At 47.0% G+C, this 14,389-nt stretch overlaps 1 protein-coding gene across 4 annotated transcripts in view; it reads right to left on the reverse strand.

The window, feature by feature from the left end:
• The window catches only part of KLHL5 (kelch like family member 5), a 246,063-nt gene extending 232,003 nt beyond the window's left edge, over positions 1-14,060 (reverse strand). For 2 of the 4 annotated variants that reach the window (XM_029589364.1, XM_029589379.1), the window contains exon 1: positions 13,786-14,059. The gene's annotated coding sequence lies outside the window, so the exon portion shown is untranslated. Of the gene's footprint in view, positions 1-13,319; positions 13,645-13,785 lie in introns of those variants that run through there. The other 2 variants (XM_029589386.1, XM_029589372.1) reach the window with 2 other exon arrangements.
• Between the last annotated feature and the right edge of the window lie 329 nt (positions 14,061-14,389).

The following is a 14,389-nucleotide window of genomic DNA, read 5'->3' on the forward strand; positions in this document are numbered from 1 at the left end:
GATTCATTCGCTCAGCTTGTCTGTTAGCTTGGAGATGATAGGCAGTTAAGCTGATATTAATATCAAATTTTCGGCAAAGGGCGCACCAATATCTAGTAACGAACTGGGGACCTCTGTCTGAATCAATGTCCTTGGGTAAGCCATACAGTCTAAAGATATGGTGGAAGAATAAACGTGCTAACTCTGGAGCAGATGGTAGGCCTGGTAGAGGGACTAAATGGACCATTTTTGAAAATCGGTCTATGGTTACCCATATTACGGTGTGACCCTTTAAAGGCGGCAAATCCACGATGAAATCCATAGACAGGTGGGTCCATGGTTCCTCGGGTGCTGGAAGTGGTTGTAGAAGACCCCAAGGTTGACCGACCGGAGGCTTTTGCTGTTCACAGATGTTACAGGACTCGACATATGCTTTAGCGTCGGAGACCATGGTGGGCCACCAGAAGAACCGCTGGAGCAGTGCCAAGGTCCGTGCTCGTCCTGGGTGACCGGCGAATTTTGAATCATGTGCCCAGAGGAGAACTTTTTCTCGGAGTTATCGGGGCATGACCGTCTTTCCAGCGGGAACTGGGTGAGTGGCAGATATATAATAGATCTGGCCTGTATTTGTCTAAGTACCGTATTTTTCGCTCCATAAGACGCACCTGACCATAAGACGCACCTAGGATTCAGAGGGGGAAAATTTAAAAAAAATAAAATTGTGCTAAACCGGCTCTGCGTCTGGGCGTCTTATGGAGCAAATTAGGGGAGTGCATAGTTTTTTTTTTTCTCCCCATTTTGTTTTCGGGTCTGGGGAGGGCCATTTCGGTCCACTCCCCAGATCAGAAAATTTTTCTGTGGGAACCCCCAAAACCCCCCCCCCCCATCCCAACCCTTTAAATTAACAACCTCCACCCCCCTGACCCCCCCAAGACCTGCCGAATTAATTTCCTGCAACCCCCCACCCTCCTGACCCCCCCAAGACCTGCCAAACGTCCCTGGTGGTCCAGCGGGGGGTCCAGGAGCGGTCCGGGAACGATCTCCTGGGCGTGAGCCGTCGGCTGCCAGTAAACAAAATGGCGCCGACGGCCCTATGCCCTCACTATGTCACTGAGACCGACCGCTGCTATTGGTCGGTCTCAGTGACATAGTGAGGGCATAGGGCCGTCGGCGCCATTTTGTTTACTGGCAGCCGACGGCCCACGCCCAGGAGATCATTCCCGGACCCCCGCTGGACCACCAGGGACGTTTGGCAGGTCTTGGGGGGGTCAGGAGGGTGGGGGGTTGCAGGTAATTAATTTGTCAGGTCTTGGGGGAGGGGTTGTAGGAAATTAAGTCGGCAGGTCTTGGGGGAGTTGGGGGGGGGGGGGGTGTTTGTTAGATTTTTGTTTGGTTTTTTTTTTATATTCGCTCCATAAGACGCACATACATTTTCCCCCCACCTTTGGGGGAAAAAAAGTGCGTCTTATGGAGCGAAAAATACGGTAGGTTCTTCTGGAGTGTCTTCAGGCTTGAAGGATCGTGATAGGGCATCTGCCTGGAGATTCTTGTCGGCAGGGCGATAGCGAAGTTCGAAATCAAACCTGGAAAAGAACAAGGCCCATCGAGCTTGACAGGCATTGAGACATTGGGCTTGACTCAAATGTTCCAGATTCTTATGATTGGTGAACACAGGGAATTTGTGTTGTGCGCCTTCTAACCTTGGGCACCATTCTTCGAGGGCCAATTTTATGGCAAGTAGCTCACGATCCCCTATGCTGTAATTTTGTTCTGCAGATGAAAATTTACAGGAGTAAAAGGAGCATGGAACTATGGTACCAGAGGTGGTGCGTTGGCTCAGGACTGCCCTAGCCCCAATGGTGGAGATGCAAACAGGACCCTTTTTGGAAGGCTTCTTTAAGGCAAAGGAAGGCTGCGACGGCCTCTGGAGTCCAATTTTGCGTATTTTGACCTTTATGGGTTAAGTGGAGCAGCCAGGGTAAAATAATATGGGATGAAGTGACGATAGTAGTTGAGGAATCCCAGGAAGCGCTGGAGAGCCTTGAGACCCACAGGCTGTGGCCAATCCCAGATTCCTTTTAACTTGGCTGAGTCCATCGAAAACCCTTGTGGGGAGATAATATAACCAAGGAAAGGTAGGCTGGTTTTCTCGAACAAGCATTTGTCCAATTTCGCAAACAGATGGTTCTCACAAAGGCGTTGAAGGACGGTTTGGACATCAGTGAGATGGGTGTCGAGGTCTTTGGAAAAGACAAGGATATCGTCCAGGTAAGCCACAACTTTGGTGTATAGCAGATCTCTAAAAATTTCGTTCATCATTTCTTGGAATACTGCAGGCACATTACAGAGGCCAAAGTGTATCGCCAGATATTCGTAGTGCCCATCCCGGGTGTTAAAGGCAGTTTTCCAAATGTCGTCGGGACAGATTCTTACCAGGTTATATGCCCCAAGTAGATCCAGCTTTGTAAATATCAATGCACCCTGAAGACGATCAAACAATTCGGAAATTAATGGCAAGGGATACTTATCCTTATGAATGATGGCATTTAGGCCGCGGTAGTCAATACACGGCCTAAGTGACCCATTTTTTTGGTCACAAAAAAGAATCCTGCCCCAGCAGGAGAAGTAGAGGGGCGGATGAATCCCTTCACAAGATTTTCTTGGATGTATTCCTTCATAGCCCTCGTATCAGGGAGAGACAGGGGGTAGGTACGTCCTCAAAGAGGCGTGGTCCCTGGAAGGAGATCAATGGGATAATCAAACCTTCAGAGAGGCAGAAGAAGGTCAGCTATTTGCTTGGAGAACACGTCCTTAAAGTCTGTGTAAGGGGCCGGTATGCCAGATGACGTGGCAACCAGAGGAACCACGGATGAAGGTATCACTTTCTGGAGGCAAGACTGGTGGCAGGCGGAACCCCACTCCACCAGCTGCAACAAACCCCAGTTGAATTGGGGAGAATGCTTCTGTAGCCAAGGGAGTCCAAGAACTACACAGTGGATGGATTTCTCCAACACTAACAATTCGAGTTCCTCAGTATGTAAGGCACCACTGCGTAGCTGGACAGGTTCCATAGTCAGGGAAATTCGGCCAGGTAACGGCTCTCCGTAAATAGAAGCAATACATAAGGAGGTTTCAAGCAAACAGGTTTTTATACCCAAAAGCTGAACAAGGTCCTTGAGAATAAAATTATCTCCTGCTCCAGAATCTACCAGAGAAAAAAAATCAGAAAGGACCAGGAATCCCAGATCAGGATAAATGGTACAGATAACTGAGGAGCCGAGGAGGTTGTGCCCAAGTTCAGGACCCCTACTGAACTCGGGCCGGGAAGTTTCCCAGACAGATAGGGCAAGACTGTAGATGGTGGCCAGGTGCTCCACAATACAGACATAGACCGGTTTGTCTCTGCCGGAGGCGCTCTTCCTGTGTCAGCTGCCCACGACCCAACTGCATGGGCTCTTCCGTCTTAACCACCATAGTATCTCTGCTGGGAGCAGGTTTGGTCATCGGTGGCGAACGGGATCAAACCCGCAAAGGCTTTTTAGGCATCCGACTCTCCCGGTGAGGCTCTTTGAGACGGTGGTCAATTCGGCCTGCCAAGTCTATAAGGTTCTCAAGAGAGGAAGGGAGCTCCCATGCAGCCAACTCATCCTTCAGCTGCGAGGAGAGTCCATCCAGGTAGATAGCTCAGAGGCATTCTTCCTGCCAGACGAGCTCAGTAGCCAAAGTTCGGAACTCGATGGTATAGTCGAAGAGACTTCTTTGACCTTGACGGAGATGTAGTAAGTTGGTGCTTGCCACGGCATGTCACCCAGGATCATCGAAGGTCCGTCGAAACACAGCCACAAACTGAGTCAGTTCCTTTAACAAGGAATCCAAGCGTTCCCACAGGGGGACGCTCAAGCCACTGCCTTCCCCTCGAGGCAAGATAGGATGAAGGTGACTTTAGTCAGTCAATTCGTCCTGGAAGACAGAGGGCTGTAGAGCGAATTGCATATAACATTGGTTAATAAACCCTCTGCAGAGTCTGGAATCACCGTTGAAGCGCGGGGACGCTGGGAGGGCCAACAAGGCTCGAGGTATCGATGGAGATGGCTGTGGATGAGGAGGAGCCAGAATAGAAACTGGATTATTAGTAAGGGCATCAAGCCGGGCGTGAAGACGATCCATAGAGGAGGCCAATGCCTCGAGAAACTGCTGCTGTTTTTGTACCTCCAGGGATGGCCTGGAGGGCACGCGGCTCCACCGAGTCCATGGCCTTTGCAATCTGTTGCATCAGAGGTGGACCCTTGGGCTGAGGTGGGGTTTACGCAACCTGTAGGAGAGGACCTACAGGTCCCCACCGTCGGTAGGTGGAGTGGGCTGAAGGCAGAGGCCGCTGGAGCTTCACCTATACCAGCCCTCGATCCCCGTGGGTTGAGTCTTTGGGTGCCGGGGCCAGCAGAACTTAGGTGGGCCTCGAGGTTGAATAGCGAGAGAGGTTGGTTCAGCCCAGAGACAGAAGACAATAGGTGGCGTAGTCCTATCCTGGACTGCATAAGGTACTGGAACTCGGGCGCCAATGGAACAAAGGCTGACTGAGGGCGCTCGAGCAAAGATAAGCCTAAGAAGTCCACGTCCAGGGAGTAGGCTAGGAGAGGCGCCAATGACAGGCTTGGATCAGGGCCGGCAGCAATGTGGAAAGTGTGGCAAGCAATGCTGAGATCTGATCACGGAGAAGTCAATTAACAAGTCAATTGGCTGCCAATACACTACAGAATCCTACACAAGTCCATCACCATCATCCACAAATCCATCCACTCACAGGCCCCTCTCAACCTCCAAATCCCCCTCAGAATGCACTCATCATCCAGACCTATCAGAGACGCCTACAAAGGCTCCCTGACCGTTCCTCCAACTAAATCTACACTCCATAAGGCACTCAGAGACCGGGCCTTTTCTACAGCGGGCCCCTCTCTTTGGAATACCTTACCACCGGACCTTAGACTTGAACCCTGCTTACCAACATTCAAAAAAAAACTTAAGACTTGGCTATTCAGGCAAGCCTTTCCGGAGTCAAATATCCATTGAGAGACCTCACTGCACAATGTTAATATCCATAAAGAGACATCACTGCACAATGTAAATAAGTTACCTCTGTAAATTTTTACGCTACTATCCTTATTTCCTTCCTCTCCCAGTTCTACAACCTTGTTTTATTGTAACTTTTGCTTCCGTTGCACTTGTTAAAAGAACAGTTTTTGCACCCCCTGTTATATGTAAACCGGCATGATATGATCTTATCATGAATGCCGGTATAGAAAAACCTTAAATAAATAAATAAATAAAATAAATAAGTCAATAGCATTGGTTAATCGAAACAATGGTCTGATCACGGAGAAGTCAATAGCGTTAGTCAACTGAAGCAATGGTCTGGGTCTGGAGATAGGCAGTAGCGTAATCAAGCAAAGCGAACTCAATATCCGTGTAGTCAATCCAAAGTATAGACAGGGCAGGAACGAAGAGAACAGGAACCAGGAACAACGAGGGTCAGGAGAAGAGAGTAGACAAATCTCTCACAGCAATAAGTACTCGAGTAGCGAGGAGACCTGTGGCAAAGGTAACGTTATGGAGAGAGGCCTGAGCTTAAATACATTGAGGAGTTTGACATCATCATCCAGGGCTGTGACCAGGTTCCCGCTGTGGGCCCTTCATAAGGATCAGTGATGCATGCGCGCGCACGCCTAGGGAGGGGCATGGTGCCAGTAGTGGCGTCTCTCCGCGGGCCACGCAGAGAGGCCCGACAAGCAATGGCATCTTGACCTGAAATGATGGGACTATGGCGGAGCCGGAGGCACCGGGGGTGGCCCAAGGTCGGAGCTGGCGGCCCATCACCGCTAGCGAGGAGGAACCAGAAAACGGAGTCTGTGTAAGAAGGTGAGAGGGCTGCGCTGCGGGTCTGCTGCGGATGGCACGTGTAACACTAATATGTTTTTGTATCTGAGGGTGTACCATTTATGGTTTTCAAGTAAAACAGTTTTTAAAAAGTTAAAAACTGTAATTCTACTTCTATTCCACAGAGGAAAAATCTTTCTATTTCCAGCTTCAGGCCTTCAAGGAATATGTAGCAAAATGGAAAATAGTCCAGAACTGCAAATCCTATCTCAAGATCGCATATCATTTTGCAATCCCAGGTTTGCAGTGAATGAAAACCTCAGTCAATTACCAACTATAACAACAAATAAAAACCAACAACAGTATCATTTTCTTACATCTGGAAGCACTGAACAGACAGAACTAGAAAGCAAATCATAAAATCCATTACAGAAGCTCTACCATACTAGGTCAGAACAAAAGATCCATCATGCCCAGTATCCTGTTTCCAATAATGATCAACCCAGGTCACAAGAAGGGATAAGCAGTGGATTTCCCCAAGCCCACCTTAATAATGGCTTATGGACTTTTCCTCCAGGAACTTGTCCAAACCTTTTTTTAAACCCAACTACACTAACAACTTTCACCACATTCTACGGCAATGAATTCCAGAGTTTAATAATGCATTGAATAAAAAAAAATATATTTCCTACTTGTCTTAAATGTATTACCAAGTAAATTCATTGAATGTCCTCTAGTCTTTGTACTTTTTGAAAGAGTAAGCAATCGATTTGCATTTACCCGTTTAATTCTGCTCATTATTTTATAGACCTCTATCATATCTCTCCTCAGCCGACTCTTTTCCAAGCTAAAGAGCCCTAACTTCTTTAGCCTTTGCTCATACGGGGCTCTTTCCATCCCTTTTATCATTTTGGTCACCCTTCTCTGTACCTTTTCTAATTCTGCTAAATCCTTTTTGAGATGCGGTGACCAGTACTGCACACAGTAGTCAAGATAAGGTTGCACAGTGGAGCAATACAGAGTCATTATGATATTCTGTTTTATTCTCCATTCCTTTCCTAATAATTCCTAGCATTCTTTTTGCTTTCTTGGCAACAATATATTTTTTGATTGAACAATTTAAAAAGGAAGCTAGCTAAGTGCAGCAATTGTCTCATCTTTTAAGTGCAGATTTTGATGCATAAAATACCTGCAGCCAAAAATGCCCTTTTGATCTACATGGGTCAGTGGAACCGACACAGAAAGTCATTAACTGCAAGTACAGTTCCTGCCTCCCACTACCTGCAGAGAGAGACATTTCTGTTTTGATGCAGTTCATCAAAATTCATCCTACTGGTACTGTTGTACTTGTAGCTATATATATATATAGATAGATAGATATAGATATAATCTATCCCCAAATCCTTTTATCAAAAACCATGTCTGGGACTGGATACATTAATCCAGAAAATAGCAATAAAAATGGTTTGAGGCCTAGACAATATAACCTAAGAATAGGTTGAAGCACTTGGATTTATTAACCTGGAAAAGAGAAGAGAAGAGTGACAGGCAATTTGACAGTCTTTAATTATATAAAGGGGGATTGCAGTGAGAACATTCAGTTTTCCACCTCCAGCGAGAAAGGAGAAAGAGTAATAGGTTGAAATAAATAGCAGTAGAGAAAGTTTTCAGTTAGGAAATAGCAGAACTTTAATTATAGGGCCAGTTGAGCACTTTAACAAGTTACCTAGCAAAATAGTGGACAGTGAGGTTTTTAAGATCAAGTTACATATTTTTCTGGAATGATTCTAGATAGAGCAGCTTCTACTTCAAGGCAGGAAAATGAACTACATAACCTCTTAAGTTCTCTTCCAATGCTATATCTATAATTCTACAATGTTATAAAATCACAAAATTGCAGGCAGACATGATAATCTGACATTAAAAATTTATGATAAAAAACCCTGCTATCACCTGCCAATTAAAAAAAAAACACACCTTATGAGCTGATCTGGTGACTCAAGTAGTAAGTGCTGTGCACTGCCAGGTGGAAGGTCCTCAGTTAAATCCCCAAGTTGGGTCTATCACTCCTGGAGTAGGCTTGGGGAGAGGGTACTGCGGAGGGAGTCATGGTCATTGCTAAGGGAGACACCTAGTGGCTAGATTCAGAGTCCATGATTGCAGGGTTCCAGAAGAAGCCTGGTGCACGACCTCCAGCCTAGAACTAAACACTGTGATGACAAGACTAGATATGTTGGGGACAAGGAGGATGTAAATTGGTAAAAAAGATCCCCAGATAGTTGCACATAAAGGCTCACTGTGCCAGATGCTGGCCCTAGTTCTGACTGAGGTGGAAGTACAAAAGAGCAAGAGGAAACTGTCAGGTAAATTAAAAAAACCCCCAATATATTTTATACAATAAACTTTTGTAGAAAAGAATTAAACACAATAAAGACTAGATTCTAATAGCTTTGAAAAGTTGCCTCCCTCAATGCATAGCTTTTCCAGATAAATGTGCTGGACTGCTGGTGCTGCCCCTTCCCTCCATCAAGACTATAGGTACAGGTACATGTTGAGTGGCATGAGAAGCAGGCAGAAAACATTAGTCTCCTGTGCTCCTGTTCCTGCACATGAACAAGTGGTTCTCAGCACCAGAGCAGGCAGAAGTGTCAATAGGTGTGAAAGAAGCAGGAGCAGAATGGTTAGAGAAAAGTGCCTAGTGTCAGTCCCTGTGACCAAAGCGCACTGTTCTGCTGGTTCAATAGTGCAGTATTTGCAAGACGACCATTGAGACGATAGAGAAAAATGTGGGAAGATAGAACATGCATAAGTGGGAAAAGGAAGCAGGGATAATGAGGACAGAGAGCTAAAAGGATTGGAAATCCAGTGATAAAAGAACACAAAACAGCACCGCTAAGCAGAGGATGAGTTACAGCCCTAGACTAGTGCTCACAGGAAAAAGTCAGGGCCTTGCACAGAGAATAGAAAAAGGAACACAAGCAAACCTGAGGAAGGTAAGAAACTCTGATAAGGGGTAAAAAGGAGAAGGGAGGGACAGAATTATTTTGACAGAAAGGTGGGGACAAAAGGCAACCCACTCAACAGCATTTCTGCCCCAAGCCAAAACTGCTAGTTGTACCTATTTGTACGAGGAAACAGCTTAAAAAGGGAATGTCTCCCCCAAAAAACATGTTTTAAAATCATTAGCTAGCACCTACAATGGATCCCTTGTTTTCTGAATAAGCAATTGGGGCTCAGCAGTATGTCTGTTGGTAAATCTATATAAATAAAAATGTTAAATAGTTTGTACGTCGTCGCTAATCTCACCAACCGCTTAACCGAATGCGTTCAAATTTGCAAACAACATTCACTTCCCATACGGGAAGGATCTTATACACTTACGTTACATATAGGTCACACCTATGACAGGTAATACAAGTTTAAAAATTGCTTACACAAAACAGCGACATCTGGTGGCCGTCAGCGCAAGCGCAATCTCTTACACCTTTCACACACACTCACACCCCACACCCACACAGAGCTATTGTCTTTCATTCACACTCCCTCATAACACACAGAAATCCACACTCATCACACCACACACCCCCACCCACACGCCTGCCAATGTCACTTACTTCACCCACTCTCCCAAAACATGAATTCCTGGCTGCTACATTGGGAAGCCATGCATTTCACACACCCTCCGAATTTAAAGTACCCTCTTCCACCCACCCACGCACTGCACTCCGATCACACACTACACCTGATACAAGTCCGTGCTTCTCCGCCGGCACCACAGGAATGGTCCAGGACACATTGCATTCAGTAGGGCCGTCGGATGCCAGCAACCAAAATGGCGCCGGCTGATCTTGCCCTTACTATGCTATACGGAGACAACAATGATGTCGGTACACCATGTGACATAGTAAGGGCAAGAGCCCGTCGGCGCCATATCCTCAGCGGACATTTGCCCTTACTAGGTCAGGAATCATGACGCACCACTTTCACCGGTGAAGTTTTGCGACATGGCAGCCGGCGGAACAAACCCTAGCACACACTCTCGCCACCGGCTGGCAGTTTACACATGTAGCCGGGGAGGAGCACGGTGGGGGACCGTTCTTATTTTCCGCCGCGCGTTTTTTACGCGGGGGGGGGGGCACTGATTCTCCACATCTCCCAAGAGGAGGGGGGGGGGGGGCCAGGAAGGCGTGCTTGCATATTTAAACTATTCTTTGCTGGTGCTGTTCATTTGGGGTAAAAAAAACAAAAAACAAACCACACAAACTGTGACCTTTACTGCTCTGTTCTGTTTTTTCAACTTAACCAGGCTCAACTACTGCACCAATTGCTTTCAAATTTGGACACAACCTTGCTTTCACTTTCGGCAAGGTTCTTCTCTATCTAGATTACATAGATGTCACACGGTTAAAGAAAAAAACATGTTTTTACATGTGTGGGGAAAACAGCGACATCTGTTAGACAGACATGCAATACACGCTATCTACCTTGGGAAATGAAGCTGCTGTACCTCGCATGCGCGGGCGGGAGCGCACGTCGGGCACAGCGGGACCAACATGGTGCTGGGAGGGGCAGCAGCGGTGGACCGGCAGCAATATCGGGCGTGGTGGTGTCGGCCGAAATTCGACACCTGGGAGGAGCTGCGGCGGCGATCTGGTACGGCTCACGTGCACGACAGGGAGGGATCCTCGCTGACCTCGCGCCTTCGGGAACGGCCACGCAGAACCGCACAAGAGGGAGGGGGGGGGGGGGCAGCTGGGAGGGCATTGCGAGCCGGAGGGGATCAGAATCAGGGAAGGAGATTGAGAGAGGGTGCGGTGTCACTGACAAAAGGGTAGGGAGTAGGCAGGGAGAGGTGACAGTGAGGGGAGGGTGAATGAAGGGGGGCAGTGAGTGTCAGTGGAGAGACACAGAGGGGAGAGGTGAGTGTGAGGGGTGAGAGTTGGAGTGGGGACAGGGGAGTGAAGTGGGGGGTTAGTGACCGAAGGGGGAGGGGTGAATGTGAGGGGAGAGAGCTGGAGTGGGGACAGGGGAGGAAAGGGGAGGTGAGTGACCAAGGAGGAAGACGATGTGTGACTGAGGAATATGAGCAAGGGGAAGGGGGGGAAAAGAACCTGACTCTGCCACTGCAACGCGTGGCCGGGCACAGCTAGTGGTTCCATAAATATGGCAAACAAGATCTAAATACTTATTGCCTCATGGAAACCAAGCGGATTTCCTTGAGAGTAGCACAAGCTCTGGCTAGGGGACTATTTCAAGTTCTCTTGCAGATATACAGCATCTTGGTCCCACAAAGATTTATATGTAAAAAAAATTTAAAAATCAGTCCAAGATTACACCAGCAACTAGTGGAGGATTTTCAGGATCAGTAATCTAACTGGTAGTCTACTGGTACTTTAATGCCCATTGTTTGTTGCCAGTGTTTGAGGAGGGATCTATGACCTGAAGGCACAGAAAGCTCATAGCCATTACTACTTTGCTGTAATAAGACAGAAGGGATTGGAATAGTTGGAAACAGATGATTATATGAGTCTGTTAGAAATTGAGAAGATTGCAAATCTTCTGTACTGTTAGTGAGAGCAATGAATGCTTCTGTACACCATAAATAGGGACCTTCATTTTCAGTTTTTATTTTATTTTGCCAGGGAATTTCAATGTTAGAGCAAAAAAGAAATGAGGAAAAAAAATGATTTTTCCACTGATTTGTCTCCTGTGTGTTATAGCAAAGTCATTTTTCCACTCAATTCTTTTATGACGTTGAAATTTGCAGGTAAAAAAACAAAACAAAACAAAAACTGAAAACGAGGGTTCCTAACCATAAAACAGCATTCATTTAGTTCTAATCCATCAAATTAAACAGTGGCGCAGGACATGCAAGAAAATGAATCTGAAATATAGTCAAGCATACAATAAGAACCCATAAAAAAAGATTAAAACGGCGCATGAATATGCAAAACAGGTTACAACTGCTTTTGAGAAAAAACTGTTGCAGTGGCCGGCAGCGGAATGTCACGACCGGCCACACTTATCCCTCAGCCGGGCCTGGGCCCTCCTTGCTTCTCCCCGAGCCGCGGCCCTTGCTCAGCGCAGCGGGGAGCTGGCCCCACCACTGGCCGCCACTAGGCACAAACGCGGCCCTCCCCTTGCCTTAAAGGAGCCGCGGCGGAAGCAACCTCCCACGGTCCCGGATGTGTGGCACTGCCCCAGGACCTACATAAGGCAGCTCCTGCTGCCTCATCTTTGCCTCAGCATCAGGTCCCGCTCTGCTTTGAGCTGCTGGTTGCTTCCTCTTCATGTTCCCACTCCTGTTCCTGCTCCGTGTGATCCTGCCCAGTGTGCCTCCATTCCTGTTCCGGCTCCTCCTCCACTCGGCTTGCTCTTCTGGTTCTTGACTCGGCTCGTCCCTGGATTCTGCTTTTGTCTGCTGCCTGCTCACCATTTCTTCTGCTAGTCGCCTGTTCTGACCTCTGGCCTGTCCCTGGATCCTCCTATCTCGCCACCAGCCCTGACTTCTGGATCGTCTGACTTTGCCTTCGCCTTCTGTCTTCAGGATAGTCTTCCCCAGAGACCCGCTCCTAGGTCCTGCCGGCCCCGGCATCAAAGGGCTCAACCTGCGGGGAACGTGGGCTGGTATGGGTGAAGGTCCGGTTGGGTCTCCACCGCCTACATCCGCCTCCCGACAAGGGCCTATAGGAAACCTTCTATAGGTAGCACCAACCTCGTCGCGGCCAAGGGTCCACCTCTCTGCGTCACAAAAACTTTAACTGCTTAATTTTAGGAGATTTGATTTGTGGTGCTAGAGGATGAGACTACTGAAATGATAAGGCAGTGATAAGTGGTAACGGCTGGAGCATGGGGTTGGCTAGGGACTAGGAAATATATCTGGGATGGAAGAATTATAGCAGATCCAAGTTGGCTACTATTGCTTACCTCCAGGGTGATTCATGGATAGAGAAGATTAAGTTACATCAGAATTATGTTTTTAGTTTTAGATACTAAAGAATTTTTTTTAAGTGTTTCCTGTTTGTTTCATAAAGTTTGTTGTAGGTTGTGTCTTTATGTGATGTTGTTGTTTGTGTTACTGTAACTCATTTAGAGTTACAAAAAATAAATCTAAAGAATAAATAAATGAAAAATACTTAGAATCACTGAAGGTTACACTCCTATTTATAACTTTTTAAACTGCAGGCATGGTTGGTCAAATAGGAATTTTAAAAGTATCAAAGTACCTGAAAGATATCTAAAATAGGGCAGATGGATTTTTGTTTTCATGCTTCATAAGATCTTTGGCTTAAAAAAATTGAAAAGACAAGAATAGCAATAAAACTATTCCTAGGTTAATTTTACATCAAAAGTTGCAAATTCTGGGCACAATATTTAAAATTCTGCATACTTTGCTCAAATAACAACATAATCACAGTCTTTAAGTAACAATTTAAATTACATGATTGAAAACAAAAGTTATTACTCACATGCAGATTTTTGTTTCAATGCAGAATTCTCCCAAGAGTACTGTAATAGGGCAGCATAACTATAGCCTCTGGTTTTCAGGGGCTACATTTTAGCAATTCATGGAGCCTAAAGGGAGCACCGAGCTGCAGACAATGCTGACTTCTTGCATCTACCAATACTTGTGCCTGTGTCTGTGATGTTACTACAAATGCTAGCAGTTGCAAGAAGTCAGTGCTGCCTGCTCTCAAACGCTGCGGATTGCCAAATTAAACCCCCCAAAAAACAGAAGGCAGCAGAAAACTCTCCTTCTCCTCCTCCATTCCAGCGTCTCCCAGCACACGCTCCCATATCCGCTCTATGCATCTTCTCCCGCTCCCCCAGTTTTTGCCGTCTACTCCCAGCCAGTCTTTCCCTGCCAGCCTCTACCGGTCTGTCCCTTCCCATCTCACTGGTCCCCACCAGTTTGCCAATCCCCCCACCTCTCACCTTCTTTCGACCAGTGTTGCCAGACGTGCAATAATTGTCGTATTACTACGATAACTGGACCCCTCAAAAGATCAATAAATCCAAAAAACGTGCCATCATATTTTATCACTGAATCACTCTAACATTGTGCAACAGCAGTGACAAAACTTGCAAGCGAAGGTTGAGCTTCCAACTCAACTTCAAACTATCCTGCCCTGCCTGGATGCCTTCCAGTTTCTCTTCCTGGTTGCCTGTAGTCAATCAGCAACGGCAACAGCTTGAGTGAGTCCTCCGACCTGCCTGCTGCAGCCAATCAGCGGAGCCTGACTGGCTCCTCCAGCCCGCCTCCTGCAGTCTTTATTACGCAAGTAAGAAGGGAGGAGAGGAGCAGTGCGGAGGCGGGGCTTGTTGTTCTTCTCCTGTCCGGTCAGCTGAATCCCGAGTCCCGCCTTAACAGTAGCTTTCCTGCCTGGTTGTTAGGTACTGTGGCGAATTTGAGCTCAGTGCCTGTTTTTAGTTGCTGCCGCCCGTGCCTGGGGTGGGGAGAAGGATAGAGTTTGAAAGTATTCACAGTGCCTCTCACCGTCTCCTGCTGTTGGAAGAGGAGTTGGGAGGGGGGGATGGT

Source organism: Rhinatrema bivittatum, chromosome 1 (genome assembly GCF_901001135.1).
Source record: "Rhinatrema bivittatum chromosome 1, aRhiBiv1.1, whole genome shotgun sequence".
NCBI lineage: Eukaryota > Metazoa > Chordata > Amphibia > Gymnophiona > Rhinatrematidae > Rhinatrema > Rhinatrema bivittatum.